Below are 15,597 nucleotides of genomic sequence, written 5' to 3'. Positions count from 1 at the left end.
CTAATCTTAACCACTATTTTAAAAAAAACACTGCTTGGGGTTGGCAGAGTAGCTGCAGGATGGTGACACCAGGGTAATGTTTTGGTAAACTACGTTAACCTACAACTACAATTCTTGTACCTAAATAAAAAAAATTCTCCATGTGATTTGCAGTGATCGGTGTCAGCTGTTATTGGCTCACAGCGTGATCGGTAATGGGATATGCAGCAAAAGTTCTGATCAGAGCATCTTTAACCTGAATCAGATGTAAATTGCATAATGTAATATAAATTCATGCACAAAATGACAAATTCTGTTTTGCTATTAACAACCGTGGCTCTGCGATCTTTCAGGAGGAGTGAATGCTACTTGTTAAGACTTTGCTGGGTTCCTTTGAGAGGAAACTTTTTGACTATTTTGTCCGGATGATACAATTACATTGACTTTGTAAAGTGCCCTGAGATGACATGAGGTGAGTTGGTGCTATATAAAAGCGAATCGAAGTTTGGATATATCCACCATGACTGATTTTACTCCAAAGACTTACGGCAGAAAACCATCAGAAGTAATGCAAAACAGCTAGTCATCACTTTAATCTTTGTTTAGAAGTATAAATAATTTTAAACATACCATTCTAATAAAATGAAACTATAAAATAAAATAATTCTTATACATGTATTTATTTTTAAATGATAGCAATTTCCTTAATGTACTTCTTGAATTGAAATCTCATTGAATCTGACAGATCAGAATAATTTTATACGGAACCTTATTCAATGTTAATTTGATTACACTTTAAATCTGTTTTAAATGATCCATAACCTGACTCCGCCTTCTGTTGAAGTAATTTTGGGAGAGGGCGAAAATACTGGTTAGCTGATTGGACTACCAGTATGTTGGTGAAAGACGGGCCAAATAAACCAATCAGATCAACAAAGCATATGACGTAACAGAGCGACGACAAAGAGCAGCCAATTGATAGATCAAACTCTTGCCGAAACCAGTCGGGAGAAGAGCAAATACATCATTTCCTCTGAGAAAAGCCTCCAGAGCAGTGTTTTGCTCTTCTTTCAGTGAAGAAATACTCTGTAATTCCAATAAAACTAGCTCGATAGCCACGCTAACTCTAGTTTCATCGGCTGAAGCCGCCATGTTCTTTAGACTGAACTGTCGCGCTTCTCGTTGTGTCACACCTCAACCCGCCTCAAAGCCAACGCTGATTGGATGTTCGTTTGGTGAACGGCTCCAGATTTTCTTTAACGGAGAGTCTCCAGACTGATCTGCGAGTGAAACCTTGAAAGCTTGCTAGATCAGGATGGTCTCACGAGGCTACATGATCCATTCAGCAACAAAGAAATAGATGAAAAAGCAAAAAAGCTGTGAAGGCGAGGCATGTTTTTGGGTTCAGCAGATGCAGACGCAACAATCATAGAACACAAAGCACTTGTTATTTTTGTTAGGCATCTGGAAAGGAGAACAGAGCTATTTACTTTCTGAGAAACCAAAAAAGGTTTTTATCAAGTTTAAGGAGATGTGTGATGTTTTCAAACAATACTTCATGATACCATGGGGTGAATTTTCAGTTTTGAGGCAAACTTTTACTGGATTCTCCGTCTCTGCAGGCCCCGGATGTGGTGATACAGATTCTGGCCGGAATAACTAATTTGGCATTACAGTACATCAGAATCACATATTTATAGCAGTCATTCTATATCACGTATGCCTAGCATGTAGCTAGCAGTTTAATAAAAAGATAATGTTTAGGGCTAATGTGGTAGCCAATGCCTTGTGTGATTTACCATTCATATGACTGGAATGCATCCCATTGCGAAAAGACAAGTCTCTTTTCTTAATACTCTTTTCTTTATACAAAATGTTTGTGTTTGCCCCATTTTCAAGCCACGGTCAATATTTTATATTTTCCAGTCACAGTTTATTAAAATGATGTCATGATGATTTTCCGTCCACTTGGGAGCTATGTTGTCATGACAACACACTACCATGACACTAATGCAAAGCCTGCATGAGGCGCACTGGACAATGTAGTTAATTTTTATTTTTTTTTCACTATTATATTTCTGCTTCTTTAATAGGCGGTATATCAAGTAAGATTTCTATGTGAAATATTTATTACAATATCAAGCTTTTACAAGCACCAAACTCAAAATTCAAGCATTTTTCAAACCTTAAACACGTAACAGGCACCCATACAAACCCTATGAACAGCAGTTTGACTGCACTGTTGTGGGTCTGACAGGAACAGAGACATGATGACAAAGTAAAACACATTTGCTCTGAGGAAGATACAAAGTAGAATCTGTTGACATTAAGGTAAACCAGCAAGGTTTGCAATGTTTGGAAACACAGTGCATTCACAGCAACCTGGGACACATTATATACATGATCGTTAAAACATTTCAATAAAAATTGTACTTTACCTCTGAGAAGAGCTTAGGACAGATGAGATATATTACTGATCCCCTTTTTGTTGGGATCTGGAGGTCTGTCCACCTTTCTCCACCAGAGGGCATTCTAGGTCTCCTGGAGCTGGAGCTGATTTCACCACCTGCGGCTCGTTTGCTCATCAGGAGACCAGTACATATGGAGGCGGAGAGCTACACTCCGACGCCAGAGTGTTTTCCCAGTTATAGTTAGCAAGCCTGAGCCAACCTGCCTGTCTGAATCTCTGACTTTCAGAAAACCTGACCCTGAACCTAATCTGTTTTTGTCCTCTCTGCTTCCCAGGTTTTACCTGCCTGAAACCTGAAAATCTGGAAGAGTTTCTCTGTTGGAAATCTGTCAGTCTGATCTCTGAAGAACTCTGGAGAATCAAACCTGCCAAAGACCTGCCTGCCCGCTCTCAGAAGAATCTGTAAGAGAAACTCAATCTGTCCCTGTAAACTCTCTAGCCAAGCTCTGCCTCCGCCAGGCCCTCTGCCTGCAAACAGCCTCTGGACCCTCCTGGTTCCCCCTCTCTGCTGCTCTGCTCAAACTTAAGATCAGGTACAAACCTGCACTCACTCATCTTGCAAATTACCTGGACTTCAGCTAACCACTCTCTCAAACCTCTCTGCAGTAAACCCAGTCGTGACCAATCCTGGATCTGATAACCCCCTGGATCTGTACATTTATTATTGTGCCTTGTTCAATAAACTGTTGAACTTTTTCCCTGAGTCCATGTGTTCTGCATGTGGGTTAGATACCTTAAACCTATCATGACACTTTTTAGCTCTAAACAACAGAGATATAGCTTAGACTATCTAAGGGACACCGTGCCACTCGCTTCTGATCTAACAATCTGAAACACGGTTTACATTCGATAAACATGGTGCAGTACTGGAAGAGGGATTTCAACAGATTAAAGAGCAAGATAATAAAGAATACTGATTATGTTCTGGCTCCCGTTCATGTTGCTGTCAATTATTTACTTGCCTTATCTCGTCGCACTGTTGACATTATTAACGCTCACCCAGAGTGATGCCATCGTGGGGGACAGTGGCCACGCAGCTTGCCAGCAGGGGGCCAGACTTTTCTGTTAAATTGGAAAAGAGCCAAAAGCTGATCACTAGCGGGAAACCCAGTTTGAAAAACCCAGGTTTTCACTGGGAAAGAGTTTATATTTTGTATATATCAACATTAGTTAACTGTTCTGAGAAAATAAATATTATAAAATAAGGATCTACGTGATTAGATAATATTTAAATATATAGTGATAACAACATTGTCAATAAATTTATCTAAAATCCTTTTGGTTTATTATTATAATGGTATTTTTCTCCATTGAAAGAGAAATTACTCTTCAGGTATTTTTACTTACGGTAATTTCACTAATTGTATAAAAAAAAATATTTTCACAACATCAGCTTTTACTTCACAAATATGTTTTCGTAGCTTTGACAAAAATAAATTGATAGGCAGTTGTTTTAGTCCAAGACTTAAAATTGACTGTAAATGTCCCATTTCTCATACCACAAGTAATGGTACCAAAACTACTTGCATCTTGAAATTTTTATTCTAGAAATATGCCTTCCCTATTTTACGTGAACTTAAAGTAAGCCGATCAGGAGAGCATGTTACTTGCTATAATGTCTGCTTCAGCACTTACTGGCACTCTGAACTAAGATGTAATTGATTACTGTTATCAGTGGACAGGTAGTTACTGTAACACAGATAATGGTAGCAATAATACACTGCCCTGCAAGACGCTGTTGCTGATGGAAATGGGCAGATAGGGAGAGAAATGAAAAGACAGGGAGAGATGGTGGATAATAGTCTAACAGTTATTGGAGGATAAAAGACAGAGAAAGATATTAGAAATGAAGAGCTTTTATTCATAAAATTCATGGGTAACAATCACTTTCAATAGAGATTTGGTCTTTTCTCACATGGTTTAAGTCAATTCTAAAGTCAATATTTTCATCTTTTGCACCATGGACCTTAAAATTGTGACTGACCCATCTTACTCATTTTAGACTCATTTATCTTTTACTTGTGGCAAGCAAAATTAGTCAGCTCCAATTAGAAAATTTTAATTAAGCTTAGCCCGTAAACCTCCCCACCCCAACCCTCAAAAAAGTGCAACGAAAATAAATCACACTAAATAGAAATCAAACTTCAAATTTAATGATCTTTTTTTTATAAGTGAATGTGAAGGAATTAATATGTGCGATAACTCTATAAGGATTTCTAATTATCTACAGTTCCAAAGAAATGTAAATAAAACTAATCTTCTTTTCACGTCAAACTAAGTGCTGTATTCAACAGGGAAAGAAAGATGTAAACTTGTATTTAGAGATAAAACATTTATGGATAGTGTTCTTCAAAGCTTTTGCCTTTTTTAGGGAAGCCGGTGGTGTCATGATCTTATCACTAACGACTGGATTATTGGTCTATTCCTTCCACCTGCCTACTTGTGCCAAGTTTTCATTTTCACTCATCACATCCACCTGTTCCATTTCCTATTTAAACTGCTTGTTTCCAGCCACCAATGCCAGATTATTTGAGGCGTAGTTGAGAGTGTGTTTCTGATTACAGTACCTGGTCCTGACTAGTTTCTGCTCCCGGACTCCTGATTTTGTCTGCCCCTGTTCTGAACTGTTTTGCCTGACCTGTCTTTGGACTGCTATTTGGATTCTGCCTGATAATGACCTTGGATCAGTCTCCCGACGCCAGCTTGGATTTTCTCTTCGGTACCTCTATGGATCTCTGATCCTCTGGTCTGGACATCTGCTTCCACATCATCACCGACTTTGGATTTTCCATCTGGATACTTCTGCTCCTCCTCGTCTGCTGGCTTCTGGTGATCAGACTGCTCTGCCTCAACTCGTGGAACTATCTGGGGGGCTACCGCTGCATGCTGTGGAGAAAAATTGTCTGGCTGAATTCCACTGTTTCCTCTGGGCTCAGACTGAAATTTAAAACCAGGTTAATGAGTCACATGTTTGCTATCGTTTCCTGTCCGAGTTTCATGATCAGTAACCTGAGTTTCTACCTCTACAGAGATTTCAGTAATTCGCTCCCAGCTGACGAGCCACAGATCACTAAGCAGTTAATAAAACGCTTTTTTAAAAATCATTTCTGTTCTGTCTGCCTGAATTCGGAATCATGACAGGTGAGGGGTAGGGGATAAAAAGTTGTCATGCTGAAAGAATTAATATGCCAAAAAAAAAGTTAAATATAAAAGTAAATACAGTGTAAGTAAAACAGTTTGAAACTCTCAGCTGTCCAAATCGCGTTCTGATAGAGATTGTCCAACTGCCTGACAAGAAAAGTCTGAATTTGCTTCTTATGATCCAGCGTATTTCTACAATAGTAACAAAATATGAAAGACACCCCCCCCCCCCAAAAAAACCCTGATTTTAGCCACTTCCATATATGCTCCTGCTACTCGTCCACACAGACTTGTCTGCAGCGCTCACTGACAGCTTTTTCAAAGGCTCTTGTTAATAGTTGTGCTCTATTTTCCTTCCTACTTTGCCCTTTAAGCATGAGTCTTCCTGTTTTGTTTTTTTTCAACAGAGCTTTATTGAAGATCTCTAGAAATCTACAAAAATAAAAAAAATAAAAAGGATGAGCCGGACAGGGAGCCAGTAACAGTGCAGTAGATTTGGTCAATTTTAAATTAGGAGGAGAGGCTGTTTGGATGTCTTAACGAATCTTACATTCAGTAGGAAATACTGCATGATACATTTAGCAAAAGATGATGAAGCAGACACAGAACATAGTAATGTTAAAGCCAGCCTGGACCATAGCCACACCGTCATCAAGCTCATTCAGTCCTCCTGCACCATCTTATTGTACTCATGCTTCTCATCTGTTCTCCCTCTTATTCATGTACAGTTTCTCACTTTTTGTCCCAAGATTATTCTGTTGCTTTTTATGCATTGCCTGCTCATATTTGCTATGACTTAATACCTAGTTTGCACCATGTCTTCTCTGTATGTGTTTTTTTTTCCTGATTCTTTATTCATTTTCTTTTCTCACCATTCTGCTTCTGTCTTCCTTTGAGTCCAACTCACAAACCACTACCCAACAATGCCAGAGACTGGTGCCGTTTCAAAGAAAATTCTGATGATTAGGAGTTAGAGATGATTTCCATATACTGAAATATGAATCACTGATACAATATTTATTTAAGTTGTTTAGTTTTTGTGGTGGTGTGAAACAAGGATTAAGTAATGTAGGGAATTTAATGGATGGTAATCATACAACAAAGCAATTTGGCAGCATACATCTGTAGAAAGGTAATACATAACAGTATTATATTCAATGCTAGCACAGTAACATTGGTGTATGAAATTACACAGAAAAAAATGAAAACAAAGCTGTGAACAGACTCTCATTTACATGTCTTTTTAAAAATATGACTCTACCACAGTATGTCATAGGCCAGACAGTTTAGGGGATGATAACATATGTAGTAGTACAAGACTACTCTATTCATCAAGTATTGACTTTCAGCTTGTCACCTGCTACAAAGCTCAGCTTCTTAACCATAACTTTATGCTATCATTATGGAGCTTGGCCAAAATGACTGAAATTGATGGGGCATCGAATTAATAAATAAGGGCTGTAAACTTTCATTGAACCCATTATTATTGAGAGAAGAAAAATTTAATATTTGCTTTGTGATGCATGCAAATTATCTGTGCACAGAAATTTACACTGTCACCAATTTGAAATCCTTTTGGTATTCACTGAGGGAAACAAGAAGATATCCATATGTCCACAAGCTACAGAGTCAAACAAAGCCAGACAGAAGCTTATGCATTAAAGATAAAGCTAAATATAACTGTGCAGTCTGTGTCACTTGTCCTACAAAGCTCTCTTCGCTGAAATATAGATTTGTATTTCCAGTACTAAATAATATAAGGAAAAAGCCAATAATTCAAAGACTCAGACAGCACAATCTTTTAAAAAAAGGTTATGGGGGTATAACTTAGTTGTGACTTAAAGTTAGAGATATGTGGTCTCAGACAAACTGATTATATAAGCAAAGACTGTTAGAAATACATAAACAAAGGATCTTGACATGCATGCCAACATATGCTTAGCTCCCTTATTGTCAACCATGAAATAACTACATGGCCCAATGTCTTTTTGTTGTATTTGGTGCTTAAATATGTTATACTGGGATGCTTTTAAGGCCAACCAGTCCTTGAATAACCAGATCAGGAGGTCTGTTCTTATTAACAGTAAAAAAAGACAGGCTTATTTCCATTGCATTTTGGAAGCAAGCTCCAAGGATGCCCCTTATTAATGATCCTGTTTTTGGTGTTCATTGGCAGGGCCTCAAGGCAAATTTTTTAGAACCTCATTTCAATTTTTTCACATTGAGAACATAGTTAATGCACAGATAATATAGCCCTGTTGGCGTATTTAAAGCTACAGTGTGTAATTTTCAGCGACATCTAACATCCAGACTGCAGACTGCAGCAACATGAACATCTCCCCCCCACCGCTTCTCCCCCCAACAGTACGGCGAGCGTTACGGGACAAAATGTCTTCCACGACATCCGCATCACCTACCTTCTCAAGTGATGAGGTTTGTTTACATAGATAATTTTACAGATAGTATTTCATTAGTCTGTGTAGGGTATAGATTTCATGTAGACTTAAGATAATAAATATACCCGTTATTTTTTCTACATCGTTGTGACGTTTTGGTGAGCTGCTTTGCATGGTGATATAAACAGACTAAGTAATTGTAGTCATTAGTTTAATAGCGAGATTGTGTTCGCTGGAAGAATATATATTCTCCGTTTACAGAGTCCAAATCTTGTTTGTGGCACGGGGGTTACAAGGCGAGGAAGAGGGAGAGGAAGAGGGCAGAGAGGCCGGGGTGGGCGTGCAGCCAGGGCCAGCCGAGGGAGAGGTTTCAGCGGGCTGACTAGAGCAGAGGAGGAAAGGCTTGAAGATCTCCAAAGGAGCCAGAGAGAAGTAACCGAGGTATATATCCAGAAAATTACTTATTTTTATATTACATATTATATTTATTATATATATATTATACATATATTATACTTATATTTACAGAAAATTACTGAATCATCATGTGTTTTCACACAGCTAAATGTGAAGTAGCAGATATGGGAGTAAGTTTCCCAAAGTCTGAAACCATGATTCCCTAATAGGCTTAATGCTTCACAGAGCAAGCATTTGCCTCACACTGATAAGTTCAGGTGTCTGGTTCATTGGTAAATGTGGGATGTAGCCTGAGTTAAACAGATGAAAGACATTCATCTGTAGTGTTAAAGGTGTTGCTCCAGTTTTTTGGTGGTAAAGGTGCGGAGCAGAATGAATGAGATTAACTTCCTTAATTGGATGGCAAAAAAAATCCCCTGAGATGGGGTAACAAGTTACAACATCTAGGAGACCTTGAAGTAAAGCTGCTGTTCCTCCGTACCATAAAGAGTCAGCATTTGATCGTGAAGCCTTGTGAACAGCTTCCTTTAGATATTTTTTGGACACCCAACCATAAGGGATCAACAACAAAACAATATTCTATTTTGGTTGAGTTATATTGTACTTCCTTTTATTGGATGAAAGAGACTTTGATGTCTGGTATTCACTACGTTTCTGCTATAGCTGAATTGAAAAACATGCTGATCTCACTCCAGGGCAAGCTGAAGGTGGGGTTTCCGAGAGTAGCCATGAAGTAAATAGCTACTCTTCGAAAGCCTCCTGCTGTTAAAGGTGAGCACAGATTTTTCGAAAGCAGCTCATAGTTTTTTGACAGGCTATTGCCTATCAGAAAACTATGAGCTGCTTTCGAAGAGTTGCTACAGTAATGTCAAAGATCAGATAGTTCAAGATGTTTATGTGCTCAAAACGAAAGTTATCTTGTCTGTAATTATTCATGTATTAGGTTAGCTGTTTGTTCTTTTCCTGCAGTGTGTAGAAAATTCTTCTCTAATTTATGGCGCCACTGGGACCTCGACCACAGTTAGTACAGTAGACAATGCGGTTGAAGTGTCTTGCCCAAGGACACAATGACACTGAAAGTCAGAGCCGGGGCTTGAACCATCAACCCTTCAGTTTCAGAGAAAACTCCTACATCCTATGCCACTGATTTCTGTGCACTGCAACACTGACAAAAGTAAAACAAATTGTATCATGTTGCTTCACATGTCTGCATTTGCATTTGCAAATTTTCAAATGCATGAATAGGTTGCAGTGTGGTAATTGATTGCTGCTTCTTTGCTTAATTTTCATGCTAAGCTTTTATCGCCAGTCAATGTGCACCATTCACAGTTGAAAAATCATGGTTTCAGAAGTCATCTGTGTTGCTAATAAGTACTTTGTACATTTTGCAATTATTTTTTTATGGAAAAAAAATCTAAAAAAAATACAATGTATCAAGTCTCCTGTTGATGCATCTTTTCGTGCCATTGAACAGGATGCCCTTTCCCAGGTTGCTTACAATATATGTATTGCTAACTAAATATATGCAAGTTAGAAAGCGCTAAAGTGTAAATATCTGTAACTATAATACTACAAATACTTGTTTAACTAGTTGTTGACTCCCTCGTCAGAGTGGAGTCAGTCACATGCCTTTATTAAAGTCAGGTGAAGGCAGGTGAGAAGTGAATCTTCTAGGTATTTTTTTGCTATAAGTGGTTTGTAAGTAGGTATACGGTTATGTCTAAGACCCTGGTCTTTTGAGAAATGGTTTTTCCAGGTTAATAAAGGTGGCTTCCTTAACTCCTCGCTCAAACCATCTTTCTTCCTTGGTCAGGATATGGACGTTGTTGTCCTCAAACAAATGTCCTTTAGCCTTCAGGTGTTGTTAACAGCTGAGTCCTGTCCTGAGGAGTTGGCCCACCATAAGCCTGTACAGCGTTTACTTCGTCTCTCCAATTTACAGGTCTCTGCATTCTTCAGTGCACTGATTGGTATAAAATACGTCATTGGTCTTGTTTCTGGGGGTCTTATCTTTGGGGTGAACCAGTTTTTGTCTCAGGGTGTTCCCGGCTTTGAATTGCACAGGTATCTAGTGCTGGTTGAGTTTTTCAGAGACGTCAGCAATGTGTTAAGCACAACTGTGCCTCTTCCGTTGTCCACCGGCAGTTTGGTGATAAGCTTGTCCCTCTTGAGGGCTGTCAGTGTTTTTCTTTCCATAATGGTCTGGTTTGAAGGGGGAGCATTTGCACTGGAGTGGGCTGCAGTGACCTTCAGCCTAAGTTGTTGATGCCTCTGTGGAGGTTAGTTTGTTGTTTCTGATATCTTTCTCAGGTGTTGATTAGGTCCACTGCGGGAATCTGTGCAGGGGAAACAGTGAAGTTAAGGCCATTGGCTAAGACCTCCTTTTCCGGTTGGGTGAGGGTCCTGTTGGAAAAAAATTTCACCCACCCATCTACGAAGTCTTGCTGAGTAGGGTTGGGGTTCCTGTCAGTGGATGTCAGTTCCTCTGGTTCGTCAGGACTGGAGGGTATTGGCTTGTTTTATGATTCCTCATTTGGTTTTAGAGTTTTTGGAAGAGCAGTCCCTTGTTTTACTTTTACTTTGAGACTGATTCTGCTGTGCTTTTTATGTCCTCAATCTTTGTTACACCAATTGCTTGATGAGAGAGAATAATGTCATTATAATTTTTTTTTGGAAGAAAACATTGCAATCATTTACATATAAATACTTCAAATCACGATAAGGTGAAAGTGCTGAGGATTATTAGGAAATGTTCAGCTGTTGCTTTGACAGGAGATTGAGAAAAACTAGCAGTGCAGTGACAGTTAACAAAAACAATCCATTTTAAGATTAAATATTTCTCCTTAATATGCTGATTGACAGTCTGTTCACATTGACAAATATTTTAATATTGAGAAAATGAGCAGCCATGCCATTAAAACTGACAATTGGTTTCTGACAAAAACATTGTTAATCTACGATTATTTTCTACTCCTGTGATTTACCAATTTCACTTAACATGGGAACAAGTAACTACTTCGAGTAGTCAGGTAAAATATCCTATCCTTTCTCATAAATCATTTGTTAGTGTCTATCTATTTATGTATATATTAGCTTTTTCACAAATGCAAATATCATATTTTTTATTTATTTCTTCGTAAGAAAAAATATCAGACTCCTTCTCCATTGATCCAGATGCTAAATTTCTGTGTAATTCCATCAACTGTTACACACATCCTATACAATCTCTTACATTTTCTAAACTAAATGTAATCGATATGAGGGAGGTGACTAAAATAGCTAAAAAAAAAACAAGTTAAAAGCTTTGTTAGCTAGGAAGCATGTTATCTTAAAAGAAAATCCACAGTATGTTGGTCCTTTTAATATTTTGTATGCTCTCTAGTTACACTAAAAATTATTATTCTTAGAAGATTTTTTATTTTTCTTTTGTAGTTATGCACAATATTACAGAGTTGCATATTTACTGCTGCTTTTTGATAAGAGGGGAACTATTTAAATAAATGAAAAAAGAATAAATTATCTCTGCACAGTTAAGACTTCATATGGGTGCAGATTCAGATTATCATCTGCCTCTGGCTTGGTTCTTATACATACTTCCCAGTGCCGTCTACAGTTCCAGCGACTCTAAAGCTCTTATGATATAAATTTGATCATCTGTTTCAGCCCACTGGAGTTCACTAAGACTCCCGCCGCTATCCACATCTAGCTAAGATTTTTGCAGAGCACTGACAATAGGAAGCTGCTGTTCTACTATCCCAAATTAAGTGTGAAGCCCAAATTGCTCACATAGGCTACATGAACATGGAGAGTTATATAAAAATCCTGAGACTTTAGGGCAGTGGAGGGAATCGCTAACTGGTATAGTTGTCACTGGACCCCAGCACCCTCTTCAGTGTTATGTTAATCTGCAGGAAGCTTGTCTTGTTACGTTTGAGGCTGGACATCATTACATCAATCAAGTCAAAAAAAAAAAAAAGGTTTTAGGTATTATACACAGGACTCACCTGGACTTCACTTTCCTCACTAACTATTTATTGCTAACTATTTACGCTCCTCCATCTAAGAAGTATGTATTTCAATAAAGAAATAAAATAAACAAACAGGGCATATGTGTTATGCTAGATTGACCACCCGTTATTATTCTTGAATTATACCAATATAGTAGTAATAGCATACTTAGTATTCTTAGCACATTTGTGATATTTGGGAGTTGTTCAGTATTTTCTGTTTTATTATTCCTAAATGTATTGTTTATTCTGCCTTTTTATTTAGTGAGAGCCATCAGTCATATTAACACACTCTGTTTTAGAAGTCTCCGGAATGTAATTACAATGCATGTCATGTATTCTCTAAATTACTCTTTAATGTACTGTTTTTCAGCACACTTGTCTAAAAGAATATAGACATTTCTTCCTTCGTGAATCTCTGTGTAGGGCTGATAGTCATATAATCTGCAATACCTTGTGTATTATAAGAACGGTTAGCTTATTTTTTAAATGAGTGCAAGCTTAAATTCTTGATTATAATTTTCATTTTCACCACCTTAGCATATCTGAGAACTCATTGTCATTATCAAAGATGGAAATGTTCTCTTTAGACAGTATACTTAGTTTGACACAATCTGAATTAGCATTGTGCCCATTTTCCCTATTCAGTGTGAAGGGACTGTAAAGATCCCAACACAGAGGTTATTGTATTAAAATTAAATGTTTTGTTAGTTTTTTCTTACTCTAATACATTTTCCTTGAAGATAAAAAATCCTGAATACATATGTTTGTAATTAAGTGGGTTTATTCGGGTTTTGATTTTAGGTTTCACACGTGTTTCTTCATTATCATTCAAATATCTTTACTGTACAGCAGAAGTTATTGCCAACATTGAAAGTTTAAGGGATTTGTAAAGTAACACTAAATAGGAACAACATAAAATAAAACTTGTAACTGGTTTAAAAATCCCCTAAAATTGCTGCTTTGTCTTGATTGTCTATTTTTTTTCATTGTATACATTTTCATATTATGTTCCTTAGGTCTTCATAAGTTAATTTTCCAGTGTCCAAGTTTTCCATAATATGTTTATTTTTTATCTTCCTTCTTTAATCCTATCTTATGTGTGCTTATATTTTTTTATCATGAACTGTTATTTCTTTGGGATTTTTTTGCATCTAACTTTCTGTTAAGCTTCCTTAGTTCAGGGATTGGTCAGTTTTACCCACCAGAGATATATACACATAAAGAGGAGCGGTCTGACATGTCTGATAAGAGCCCTTCCGACCAACATGTTACATCAATACATCCTTGACGGAGAGCGATACAGTGTGCTGGAACCTTTTACATCTGTTCACAGGTTTTTGGGCCAAGTTCTCGTCCTAGCCACCTGGGCCTTCAGATGTGTTGACATTTTGCATTCAGGTTTCTGAATTGTAAAATCACCGTTCAGAAGCAGCAAATAAAAAAAAACAACACTGAAATCCAGCAACCTGCCAATTTATACGTGCATGGCTAAAAAGATTACATTGGGTTTGGCCATTTTTTCTGCTTTGATTCAGTTTTTACAAGTAATAAGTAGACCAAATTCTACTATAAAATAACATCTCCGATAGAGCCTCCTCATAAGAAAGATAGTTTGTCTGTTAAATGTCTGTTTTAAAGAGCATATTGATAGATGATTACTGTATGAGTCTATTCAGGAAAGTTTGAATTTGGCATTTCTTTTGTTCTGTTGTACCTACTAATGCTGAGGTTCAAACTTACCAAATACATTATTTTCCATTAGCTGAAATTCATTACTAGATTTAAGCATTGTAATATTATCAACATTAAATTGTTTGTTGTGCTAACACACTTCATGTAAATGCATGCATTTTAATCAAATATTAGATTAATGATCCTAAATGCAGGACAAGCTCTCTTTTCTCTTGAGTTCAGATGGGAATGTACAGAAGCCTAGAATACACACATTTCTTTCTTGTATAAAAGCACATTTCTAGTTTGGTGGATTGTTTTTTCTCTACTTTGTTTTTTGGCTGAACATCCTCCCTTTTTTCTTTGTGGATACAACTGGGAACTCTCTATTTCCCATAAGGAAAAAGATGTAACATAAATAGTAAGTGCTATACAAGTTGAAAGGAAAATTGTTTGTTTTATACAGTTTAAAGTATCAGTTCCCTAAATTCCCAAAAGATTGAATAAAAATAAATACAGGCATGACCCAGACTGTTTTTTTTCCCTAATTTGCAAAAACATTGCAAATAAAGCAAATAAATTGCAATATAAATACAACATACATAATTCAAACACAGAGACTTGTTCATTGACACGCACTTACTGGCCGCTTCATTGGTGACATTCAAGTAGAATTTTCAGAAATAATCCTTGATTGTATATGAATGGTGGTGACCAATTAGCTATTTCTCTTGTCAAAGAGACCTCTTTGTGATTTTTTGACCTTCCTCCCAGAAGTAGCCATCAGACAACTGGTATACTGTGGTAATAAAAGAATGGACATGATCAGCAATATTACTTTTGTTTGCTCTGGGGGTTAAATTATGTTATTTTGATTCCAAAGGGACTAAAATAATGCACACAACATGCTTTAATGTACTTCACATGTCATTTTCTTGGCACTGATTGTTGGATTTTTTTATTTGCTCCTGCTCACCTGTCTAAATAGCTCTGCTGCTCATTAACGCTGATCATTTACACCTGGTCCCCTCACCTATTTATGTTGTTTGCCTGCATACCATTAACGTCAGACTGTTCGAGCTGTTGTGAGAGTAACTCTAGCATTCAATTGTGTCTTGTCTGTTATTCTGATTCTGATCCGTGGTCCTCTGTTGTTGGAGCCCATTTGGTTCATGTTTTGATATGCTGTTTGTGTTTTTATATGCCATTTGTCTTATAGTGCATTTTGACCAGAGGCGGTGGTACTGTAGCTGCGACTGTGGTGGATTCTCATAGAATTCCTATACCCCATAACCACTCGGGGATGGACGGTGAAGCAGCCAGCAGTGAACAGTCCGTGATATTAAGTTTCTCCTGTGCTTTTATTCTGAAATGCCGACAGTGAAACCTTGAAAGGAAATGCCATAGGTTTGGAAGGGGTAACGGCATGTCTAAAGCAAAGGGTCTGGGAGGCTGGTGATTTATTAAACATTAAAAGATCATTCCAGCCAATAAATAAGATAAACATGCCCAG

At 37.5% G+C, this 15,597-nt stretch overlaps 1 long non-coding RNA gene across 1 annotated transcript; it reads left to right on the top strand.

Moving 5' to 3' along the window:
* The first annotated feature begins 2,744 nt into the window (after positions 1-2,744).
* LOC119775843 lies at positions 2,745-3,145 on the top strand. Its single transcript, XR_005279708.1, has 2 exons — positions 2,745-2,982; positions 3,056-3,145. It is a non-coding gene; the product is annotated as an uncharacterized LOC119775843 (long non-coding RNA).
* Positions 3,146-15,597: the final 12,452 nt, after the last annotated feature.

Source organism: Cyprinodon tularosa, unplaced genomic scaffold (assembly GCF_016077235.1).
Source record: "Cyprinodon tularosa strain WSP-4 unplaced genomic scaffold, ASM1607723v1 ctg9, whole genome shotgun sequence".
Classification (NCBI taxonomy): domain Eukaryota; kingdom Metazoa; phylum Chordata; class Actinopteri; order Cyprinodontiformes; family Cyprinodontidae; genus Cyprinodon; species Cyprinodon tularosa.
The sequence above is the reverse complement of the archived record's forward strand: the minus strand, read 5'-3'. Positions and strand labels throughout refer to the sequence as shown.